The sequence below is a fragment of the Ylistrum balloti genome, unplaced genomic scaffold (assembly GCF_031769215.1).
Source record: "Ylistrum balloti isolate Yb309-2 unplaced genomic scaffold, AGI_CSIRO_Ybal_v1 Utg370230, whole genome shotgun sequence".
Classification (NCBI taxonomy): domain Eukaryota; kingdom Metazoa; phylum Mollusca; class Bivalvia; order Pectinida; family Pectinidae; genus Ylistrum; species Ylistrum balloti.
The window spans coordinates 230,088-242,595 of record NW_026782190.1 but is presented as its reverse complement, the minus strand read 5'-3'; the positions used below and the strand labels follow the sequence as shown (position 1 = coordinate 242,595).

Below are 12,508 nucleotides of genomic sequence, written 5' to 3'. Positions count from 1 at the left end.
AATTCAAGAGCGTTGTTTTTGTCGTCTACCAAAGGTGCATTGACAAGACTCAAAATGCTCTATGGACCTCATAGTCCTGTCAATTAAGTCGGAAAGAGCCCAAACCGGGACATAATTGATACATAATTGGCGTTTTTGCTGAAAAAGCCATCATCGTATCGATATTTACATGAAATAAATTCTAAGTACACGATAAACGCTGTTCTTCTTAATCATAAGGACAATTTCATTAGGGCAGTTCCTGCCAAAACACTGACGATAAATCACAACAAAATATCAACTTTTTTTGTTGTTCCAAATGATGGCCTTTGACTATTTCACAGGATCAGTCACATTTGTATCATGTGGGAATTTCAGCCACTCGGCTCCATCATTATCTTTAGACATGTTGTACAAAATGATATTTTATGTACAGAAAAGATTTGCATGGACTTTTACAATGAATGTAGCATAAATTGGAATATCGTTAATTAGAATATAAAATTAAGTAACTCACAACCATACCAACAGGCCAACTTTGAAGGTCCATAAATGTTGATATCTGAAAGCCTAATGAGAACCATACAAATGTGTCAGTAACAGTGCAAGGACGTTAACTCTTTCTTTTTTTGTAATTCTTTTATTTTTTGACAAGTTTTTACATATTACACAATACACAATATACAAGAGAAACCACACAAAAACATACACCCACACTCTCACACTTGTGTGCTCTTACTTGAATATGTCTTACACATATACATGCATCATCATCATCATCATCATCATCATCATCATCTTTATCATCATGCACATATATCTACTACTTACTGCACACAAACTCACTCATCAACATTCACACCCACTTACACTCACATAGCAAACTTACATGTACTTAACAAAATACTCACACGCACACACATACTATATCATATCACTTACTTATCAAAGATATTTTCTCACACACACATACTCACTCATGAATACATATATATATATATATATATATATACATTATACATCCTAAACAAAAAAGAGAGAGGGAGAGCGGAGAGAGAGAGAGAGAGAGAGAGAGAGAGAGAGAGAGAGAGAAATGGGAGGGTTATAATCATTATTAAGTAAAAATAGCACTAATTTTGTGGAAATTCAATAAATTTAAAGTCAGTTTGGTAAAGTCAAGGCTATGGCCATTGGGAACAGACTTGTTAGCATACAAACTATTGTTCCAAAATGGGCATCCATTTTTTCCAATTATTCTCAAAATTTGTTTTCATAATAGTGTTTTTGCTGGAAATGTTGTACTTTTAAACATGGAAATGATCCTTAATCTTATTTATAAGAGTATTTAAATTAAGAGATTTTTGTAGACATCTTGACATATAAACATAGTGTTTAATGAGAATTAAAATTTCGTTATTTACAGTGTTAGCATTAGGATGGATAATTCCAAATAAATATGTTTCTTTGTTTATCCAAAAAGGAATCAGAAGAATATCAAGAAGAGATTCAAATTTCTCCAATAGAGTCTGTACCTCTATACACTCCCATAGACAGTGAACGATAGTTTCGCTTTCCATATTACATAGTGTACATAAAGGGCTAGGTATTATATTAATATTGAAAAGAAAGGAGTTCGTAACCAGAATGTGATGTATAATCCTTACTTGAAACCACTGTAGCTTAGAACTTTTTGTAATAGTAAACGGAATTATTAATATATATTTCCACTTCTGATCATCAAAGTCAAACTCATCACTCTGTAGTGTTATGTTTGTTGAACTCTCCAAGATGGAGATTAGATAGGTAGTGATGAAATGGTAAATGCAAATTCAAAAACAAAATTCTTTTAACCATTCACAAATGACTTTATAGTAAAGATTAGATATTCCACGTTTAAGACACATCCTGTCAGCAATGTTTTAATGGTAAGACATACAGATAGACTGCTGTAGATACTTTATATATAACGTGTATTTATATCCGCCATGGGGCATGCTTGCTTTATTTCCAATATAACTTTGTCTTGGGTTTAATATGGATTAATCCTGATTCCACAATTGAGCTATCCCATAAGGAGTCCATCCTCGATACTCCAGGGCTTATGATAATTTTTTATTTTCTGCACCCCTGGAAATTGAAGGTTCCATAAGTGACACCTTGTGGACAAGACGAAAAGACCGCTTTGGTCTTTTGGTTTACATCAGACGAATCTCGAGGTCGCATAACGGTATATTGTAATGGCTTTCCGGTTAAATCTCAACGTGATAGTTCCGTGGTACGATATTCAAACAAAATCTTGGCGACTATTCCAAACTGGATAGAAGGTCGATGTCAACTATGTGGATCTTCATACATTGACATCATACTACATATTGTGACGACTTGTGACGTCACACAATTTCCACAGAATTGAGTATATGATATCGATCATAGAAAGATGTGGCAACGAGTTTGGTGATTATCTAAATAATTTACCACATGAAGAATTCTTAAGGCATCTTTTAGGTAAAGATTCCAAAGCTTTCAAACATTTAATAGACACAAGAACATTTTATCTGGAAAGCACAAAATATATAGCAAATGCCGCCACACTTTACTTTGACAAAACCAGAAATAATCTTAAGGCCATCGCATAGAATTGTGTACATTAGATAATTGTGTGTTACATTTAAAAACAAAAGGACTGTTGATATTATCAGCTTTATTGTAACATGCATTATAACAACGGACAATTAGATATATAACTTTGTATAATATTGTATCTCTTATTAAGAGGAATAAAAGATTTGATTGATTGATTGATTGATTGATCCCCCCACCTCCACTCAATCAGATTACATCGCTTGTGCCTTCAGTTTTGCCATGACATGATCCAGGGGTACAGATAGCGAATGTGATCCAGACTGATAGCGTCACACATGTAAGTGGTTTTTCGCTGTCACATGAACCTCTGTTTCTCTCCTTGTAGGCTGCATTGTTCCGTGCGTTCTTATTAAGCCCTAGCTTATAATGCAATGACGTTTACTGCCAACGAAAAAAATATTTATCAGGAGATGTAAAGATAAGTTTTCATATGCTACTCAATACGTAATATGTTTTTGTATAATATATATGTAATATGTATATAAGTGATAGATTCTATTTCTCACATAACCCGTATTTCTGAAGAAAAAAATAAGTCCAAACTCTCAAATAAATTTCCCAAAAAACGGACATCTTTTGACTCAGACGGTACGTCGTTGTCTACCGAGACGTTCATATGACGTCATTACGATGTGACTAGTTTCTGACGTCACAGTAGTGTTATTTATATCAATTAATTCAATTACAATTAAACGTATTATTTATCGTGGTGTATATGATAAGATAAATACAAACTATTGTTTTTAAATCATATATAAAATATAACTATTATAAAATTACTTGATAGTGTGTTCGGCAATAGAAGACTTATTACATGGGATTCATAAAAAAAGGTTGACATGAAACTTGTCAGCATAGTAGCGATTGGTTTAAGAAGAGAGATAACTCCAGTAGACAAACTCATCTCGCAAACAATTGGGTAATTAGGGAGGTAACTCCAATAGCCATGTTATACACTGTTTTTGGGGTGTTTCTGAATTGAAAGGGGGTATATTTTGACATCTGTAAGAGGCCAGTGTTTAGATTGACAACAACCGAGTTTTTCACTAACCTGCTGATTGCTGCTGTCATTAGCAAATAACCATATACTGCATGTATCGTTTTAAATGATTTGTCTCGCTGTAGCTTTGAAAGCCTCGAGTAATGTGTAATGGGTGTTGTGTCCCTTACTCCGATCGTAATCCGGTAACCCGGCGTATGTCTATCTTTGAAGACAATATCAGGAACTACACTTATGTAGGTAAAATTATTGGCACTACCATACATTATAAACGTCCTAACATTCATGTTCAGTTTCTTAATCGGTGGCCACCTAAAAAGTTGGGATGTGAATATCTTTCCTTGCTTTCTGGATTGTTTTTTCATAATCTGGTCCCGATGACATTCCATACTATAGTGAGTTTCGGTTGTAGAATTCGAAGACATTTAAAAAAAAAATCAGATTGAATACATTATTTGGATTTGGAAAAGTTCAAAATTGATAAACGTTGATACCCATTTGATTGTCTCGGATTTCGTACCTACCAATAAATGCCCTAATTCATCATTCTGAGACCGTATTCACGGAGACAACCGGGAAATAACATAAGTTAACAAACGCATAATCCAAAATCTTAATTGACGAAACCTGCTTAAATACAATAAACAAGTCATAACACGAAAACCTAAGAAAAGAAATCTGAATCAGTGACGACACCCGCCATGCAAATTATGGTCGATCCAAGTATACCTGTAGAAGTTGAGAGTACATGTAGCCTTATTAGCCCCACCTAGTGGAAATTTCCTTTTAGTCAAGCAGTGAAGTATCCGGCTAGAGACCGAATGGTTGCTTGTTCGAATCCCAGCAGTGGGAGGATGTTTTTCATTACTTCTTCATCTTCCTATCTTACTAATAGGCATCGAAAACATGTAGATAGATATCAGCCATTGTAACATAATATTTCCCAGTGATATCATGATGGAAACCTGGTCAGCTGTTAGCTGATGACATCGATTTAAAATGATATTACTGGGAAAACGCCCTCGGATATTGAATCGACTACAATATGTGAACCTCACAGATCGGGGAAACAGGGGAGTTATGTCTAGCATTGAAGTCACCACATTTATCACACTGTGTGTGGAAATCCGGTCAGTTTGGTTCCCTTATAGGAAAAGGTCGCGATAAGTTACTGATGTAGAAGATTATGTTGTGTCATTGATTTCGAATTTCAATAGGTATATATGTCTCTGGTATATATGATGTTCATGGTCAATAAATTTCTTGTTATTTAAAGAAAATACGCCATCAATATATCTAAAATCGAAAATGAAGGCCATGTCAAGCTCCCTTGTTGGGGTGCTGTTTTGAAGCCTTTCCTAAAAGGTCTCGACAAGGTCACTTAAAATCTATCTTGACAAGGTCACTTGAAATGTAGCTTGATAAGGTCACTTAGATGTATCTCAATAAGGTCACTTAAAGTGTAGGCCTATCTCAACAAAGTAACTTAGAGTTTATCTCGACAATTACTGTTAAGGCTATATCTACATGTTATCGTACAACAGTATAAAGAATGACGTTATATACATTCATTGAACATGATCCAAATACTTGGTGAAAACACTTTAAAGGTAGGAAATAAAAATATCTCTTGTGTTCATTGTTTTCCAAACACAATACCAGTGGGATGCGACAATTTAAAGAAGGTATTTGTAATTTAGCAGCTGAAAGTTATTCTAATTACCTGCCAAACCAGACACACAAAACAATGGAAAAAGACGGTATTGCAGTCATCACCGAAAGGTGCATCAGATGCATCTGGTTTCGCTTCTTCGTCTTCTGAATATAACTAACCATTTTATCGGTACGGAGGTATTTACTGTACGTCAAACATTGAATCTCTGATTTTACATTGAACATGTATTTTAGCGTATGATTGTTTATTATTGGACATTAAAGTGTATACACTAGTTGATGAACGTGTTATTACAATATATTTGGAGTATTAGAATGTATGTTTGGAGTTTTACACTGTATAAGTGGGATAGTGTATGTAGGTGATATTGTATCTTATATGGGGTTTTATATTGAACACTACGGTATTGCCATGCTGGTACCTGTATGAAGTAGTTTAGTATATTTATTGAACATAACAGTGTATTATAGAGTTTCTGAATTAAAGGTATCACTATAAAGTATTTATAGGGTGTGTAATGTAAATAACAATGTTTAATAAGGATATGTATGTTGGAGTGGTATTAGGGTGACACTGGTGTAATAAGTTAAGTTAAGTAAAGTTAAGTTAAGTTAAGTTTATTTCCGGTTCAGGACTAAGACAAGTCCTCTACACCAGACTCATATATGTAAATACATAATATACAGGTATAGAAAATACACATGTACATAAATATAGCTATAGTTAAAGTTTGATTGTTGCCCTATAGTTATAATAAAGTTCTTGATTCTTCCAGTGGTTGTCCAGTTTGTTTTTAAAAGAGTTTATATTGGGTACCGATACTACTTCTTCAGGTAGACTATTCCATATTGATACTGTTCGTATTGAAAAAAAGTTTTTCCGTAACATGTTGTTGCTCCGTTTGGGGAATATTTTTTTTGAATTTCCTCGACTGCTGTGGCGATCTGCCACATCTCTCCATAGTGGTACAGACGTGCAACAATCTTTATCATAAACATTCAATATTTTATATAATTCAATCATATCACTTCTGATTCTTCTAAAGGCCAAAGTTGGTAATTTTAACTTTTTTAATCTGTCAATATAGCTTAAATTTTGCATCCCCTAGAGACTTTTGGTAGCTCGTCTTTGTACAGCCTCGATCTTGTCTATATGTTGCTGTAAATGTGGCGACCACACAGCACTAGCATAATCCAAATGGGAACGAACAAGACTTTTGTATAGTGGAATAAATAATTTAAAATCCATAAACTGGAATGTTCTTCGTATTAATCCAAACATAGAGTTTGCTTTCTTAACTTTCTCAGATATGTGTTCATCAAAGGCTAATTCGGAATCTATTACTACTCCAATATCTCTTTCTTTTTCTGTTGGTTCTAGAAATTTTCCTTTTAGATGGTATTTTGTTTCTGTGATCCCTTGCCCTTGACACGAGTTTTTGCCGATTCTCATTTGTTTGCATTTCTCCGGATGCATTCTTAGAAGCCAGGTGTCGCTCCACACACACATTGTATTTAGATCATCTTGTAATATTGTACTGTCCTCGGCTGTTTCCATAATTCTACATATTTTAGTATCGTCGGCAAACAAGTACATATCAGACTGAACAGTATCCGGTAAATCATTAACAAATATAACGAACATCAGTGGTCCTAAGACGGATCCTTGGGGAATCCCAGATGTAACCTTGGTCCATTCAGAATCCTCACCGTTCACTGTTACTTTCTGTTTTCTTCCTTTCAGAAAAGTACATATTCAATCGACGATCTGTGTTGAGAAATTACAAGCGCGAAATTTGTTGATGAGTCTGTTGTGTGGAACCGTGTCGAAGGCTTTTTGATAGTCCATGTATATGCAGTCTACCACTTTACCGTTATCAAGAGCTTCTGTCCACTTATCCAACACCTCCAAAACTTGTAGACCCGTGGATCTCCCTGATATGAAACCAAATTGTTTTTGTGAGAAGTAATTGTTTTTTCTCTTGGGAAGGTCATTCATTCTGCATATGCACTATCATATAAGTAAGGAATTTTGGGTACTACACACACAAAGCAAACAACAATATACCTCCTGTATACCAGTCACGATACACTCCTTAGGATCAAATAACAACTAAATAGTACACATAACTGTAAATATTTATTACTGAACTAATTATTTGTAGGCGTCATTCCCATGAAACGCCACGAGGTATTCACTGTTATACAATGTACAGTTCACTGTTAGAAATATGACTAGTAAACTAACTACTGTTATACACTCTACTTGGCTCCCTACGACACAAACTTAATAACTGTTATACATACGACCAGTGAACTATTTACTGTTATACATACGGCAAGTGAACTGTTATTGTTACACTTACGACCAGTGAACTGTTCGCTGTAATACTTACGACCAGTGAACTATTCACGGTGAAATATTTAATAGCAACTGCAGAACCAGAAGTTGGTCAGCCAATCAAAACCACAAAAACAGAAGTTGGTCAGCCAATTAAAACCACAGAACCAGAAGTTGGTCAGCCAATTAAAACCACAGCACCAGAACGTCAACGTCTGAGTAGCCAGCTTCACACAATATCCGCCACTTTTTGGTGTTGACGCATCACCCGACTGTTGAGAAACTTGTTTTGATCAAATTGATCAATTATTAAAGTAACCAGGTAGTTAGTCTTGATGATTATGCAATGATTTTGTGAGGTTGTTGTACATTATCGATGTGTCATTTATAAAGAGACCAACGCCGAAAGTAGGCCATGTTTACATCCCCTACGTTTCATCAGACCGCAGAGACCTGACATAAATTTCAATTGATACATTTGTACGCTTAGCATGTATGGTGATTCCTCTTTATGCTGTCATATTTATCATCTTTGTCACACCCGCTAAACTTTTATCTATACCTGTAATGCACCCTGGGCCTTATGTTTTATACATAGCTCGTAATAAAACTTGACCTGCTACCAAATAAGAGGTAGGTAATGATAAATATTACGGATATATTTTTAATAAATACTCTATTTATTATGTGCTAAATCATAACAAGCCTTCATCTAATCAGTATGTGTTTAAATAGTTAAATATGTACATAATTAATCACAACGATTATATATGCTAATAATTATATCCCACACATCCAGTCTTTATTTCAAATATGTACTACAAGGTATAGTAGTTTCACATATATGGATCATGACTCGCATGCTATCAAAGTTTTAAATATTTAATACGTGAGTTTGAGACACTGCACCCGTCCGGGTATTAATACTGATTAGTATGTGAGAATTCCATATTTAAACTAGTTATGAAATTGTTTTCACATCAGTGCCCTCTGGATATATAAAAAAAGAATAGAATAATTTGTGACACAGTGATGTATATAAATCACAAACAAATGTATTAAATAAGATTTGAACATATATAATATGAAGTAGGCACTGCCTAAAAGTGAGCACAACTAAGTCAACAAGGTGCACATTTTGAACTGTCTAATCCACGTCTGCACTGAAGCATGTTTTTAAAATTTGTTTTACATTTTGCATGATTTGAACAAAACATCGGCACATTTACATGTACTGATGTATCATCATCATCTTATTATTATTATTATGATTCTCCTGGTTTGGTGACACAGGTGTAACACGCTTGTCTTTTAATTAGCTGTCCACAGTTTCATTTCTTGAAGGTATATAGGTTTCCTCCCACAGACCCCTTGTATACTTAAAACAAGTGTGATTTTTATAAGTTGAAATGATAAAGTTACCATATGTACAACATACAACATGAAAACAGACAAAGGAGAACAAAAATGACGACAGGATAACGCAAAGCGTGACATTATCCCAGCGCCCTGCTGTTTAAAAGAAAGACACACAATCATATATATTAATATTACAACAAATTTAATTTCTATTTGTTATCTTTAATTGTTTCATACAAAGTACAAATGTATTGAAATTGAGAACTTCTGCTAGAACACTAGCTTGATGCCTGTACACAGTCTTGAGTAACGAGTAATTACCTTGAACGGTTTAAAAAAAACTGGTCTGAAAAAAAAATGAACTTTGTGATTTGGCCTATCTGTTTCCATGTTAACAGAAAAAGAATTTAAATGGTGAACTTCCCCATAGCAAAAGATACGACTAGCTTTATAGGTGTAAAAAGTTTTGAGCAATTGTCTTGAATGGTTTCAGAGTATTGGCATAGAAAAACTGAAAATTGTGATGACGGTTATCTGGTTTCATGGTAACAGAAAATGTATGAATAAAGTCTTTTTCAACATATCTAGAAATCTTCATAATAAATGTACAAGAGTTTCCCTTTCAGAATTACAGAGATTGGAGAGAGGACTATCTATAATAATTGCTTTAAAAAAGAAACAAGTTTAGAGTCAAAATATGGTGAAAGACAATATAGTTTTAGTTGGATTGGTAAAGGCAGTGCTTATATGTTAAACCAGTTTTCATTATTAAAATCAGAATGTTTTGCTTTAGAACCTTCAGTTTTTTAAGCAATGTTGACTTGTCTTGATAGAAAAAAGAGGGTAAAGTTTGAAGCACTACTGAGACTATTCTATTATGCATTGTTATTCAGAAAATCAATATAAATATATATATTTAAATGAAATTCTCATTAAAGTCACAATATTACATAAACTCCTTTTTTTCTGGAAAAAAAAACCTCATCACTAATAGTTATCTTATCATTGTGCCCTAAAAGTGTTTGCTTGAAAATTTCTTAACATTCAAATACTTCTAATAATTAATTTCAAACAGTTATCGAAAGAATATCCACATCTTGCAGTTTGAATGTAGTTAGGAGACCGGACAGGTTTTATGCGAAATCCGGACCTTTCGGCTGCTTCTGTGAAAGAGATGATGTATTTCTCGAATATGCTGTGTGTGTATGATTGAAAATTATATAATCTAAATAATGTCGCTAAGCATGTTTTTCAATTAATTACAACACCCTTTTTTGGTAATCAGTGGCATAATGCACATAGAACTTTAGATATATGTGTGTATATGTGTACAATTTCCGCCACACGAGAATTGGCTATCGTTAAATGTGATAAAAAATGTTTTGCTGTTTGTATATTGAATCAAGCAATTTCCAAAAATTGTATAAATGAGTAAAACCTGCTAGTAAATTCAGGTACCAAACTTCCTTTTCCAGTTACAGTGGAACCCACTCCAACTTATTCTAAGACCTCGTAAGATATCTGTATATGCTTTTTGAATAATAACCTGTGTTTGTATTCTTTGATGATTAACTGATTTATTTCTTTCTTTTTTATGTTTTTTTTTTTTTGGATGGGAAAAAAATTATTGGTGTTCATAAAGTTTGTCAATGGAAACAAGTCAATTAATTAGCCGACGGTGATGATGGTGGGCTACTCAAATCGCTCTGAGCCTGTGGTCCGTACGTCTGTCTTGGGATTTGGCAGGTTAAGATTATCATCGCTATTTCTGCAAGGGAATGTTCAAATGTCTTATCATTAAGAGTGAAAACAGAGAAGAGAAAAGAAGGGAAAAGATCCAACTTTTGAAGAGCATATAAAGTTCAAACAATGGTGGACGCTAAGATCTCTCTGCACTCTCTTAGTTATTATGATACTATTTCTTTGAGCCTTTCCCTGTATCTTAAGACTGTTCCATTTTCACAGTTTTCCAAGAAAAAGACACCACTCTTGCTCCTCCTCCTACACCCACAGCTCCACCTCTTGTGCAACCAGGTAAACATTCCAAATTACTTTAATCATTCTTTGATGGTGATGATGATGTTTGGAATTCATTTTGGATGGATGTTTCCCTCAATACACCAAATATGTTCATTTCATGAAGAAAACAGTATTTCTAACTTAACTGTACTGTACATATGCAAAAGTAATGTGCATGTCATTGATAATACTAGGAAGAAGTATCTTAAAGAATTTCTTTTTGTGTAAGTGTTTGTGTTGAAAAAGATACATTTGCCAAATTTTAGGAGCGTTTCACTTATTGGTAAGTGATTAACACCTGTACTTATCCTTGATATCCTTATCCTTGCCCACTTAGTCAAAATGTCTCAGAAAGAGAGCCATACAGGTCTTAAACATCTTTCTGAAATCCTTATCAGAAGAATCCTGCTTTTTTCAACTACCTGTGCCTCGTGTGCTATTTAGAATCTCCATGTATCTGTGTTTTATATATGTTTTTCTCTAGCCTTGCTGGGTACTTCTGGTCTAAGTATATATCTATAGAGATATATCTTTTGCAGTCTCTTCTGTGTGTTATTTTAAGATGTTCAATTACTGCTGTATCTGTGACAGGTCGAAGAATACTTATTTCCCAAATAAGTTTTGAAGAATTAGTTTGGTATAAAGTGCAAATTAGTATTATGGTTTTTGTGAAAAAACTAAATCTATCGTAAACAAATTTGCAGTTTCAGTTTTAAAAGACACCAGATAATTTGCTTGCTGTTTCTTTCATTCATGTTCTTTGAAAAAAGTAATTAACCGTTTTATTGTTTATTTTGTAGCTAATACAGTCGTACCTCCAGAGGAGTCATTTCCTGCCCCAAATGGACAGTCCGAGCCTCGTCTGGAGTCACCACCTGTTACACTCATCCTCAGTATGTGGTATTAAATATCATGTCATTACTTTTGGCAGAATTTTAGTAATAAACATAAAAAATTAAAAGGATTTCTGCAGCCCCTACAAAAAAAATTTGTAATTTTAGACTTGAGTATGAAGAAAGGAATCACTTCAATTGTCATCTTACAGCAATGAAGAAAATATCTTACATTTCTTAATTTATGTAATATAAGTATCAAAAGACTTCAATTTTCCAGCTGACGAGCTTTCTGAGTCCTCTGTTCGATGCCAAGCACATCTCGGCAAACATCAATTACATCCACACCAGGTATGCTAAATGGTATACAAATTAAAAACACCTAATTGCAAATAAGTTGATAGATTGCTTAATGAAAATATACATTGTCTTCATAACATGAAAACAATATAACAATATAGTATAATACCAACCAGGTAAGATAATAGATATTTTATCTAATTTTATACCTGGACTCTGCATCATTTTGATAAATTATGATTATACACATGTACTTTTACATATTCATGTTATTGATGCAAGATTTGGATTGGTATATAAATATTCTATTGAAGTAATAAAGGGATATTTGTTATTTTGTTTTAAAGGAAATACTTTCAT

General features: G+C 33.8%; 1 long non-coding RNA gene across 1 annotated transcript; it reads left to right on the top strand.

The window, feature by feature from the left end:
- The first annotated feature begins 7,884 nt into the window (after positions 1–7,884).
- LOC132551973 (uncharacterized) lies at positions 7,885–12,199 on the top strand. Its single transcript, XR_009554312.1, has 3 exons — positions 7,885–7,959; positions 11,816–11,908; positions 12,129–12,199. It is a non-coding gene; the product is annotated as an uncharacterized LOC132551973 (long non-coding RNA).
- Positions 12,200–12,508: the final 309 nt, after the last annotated feature.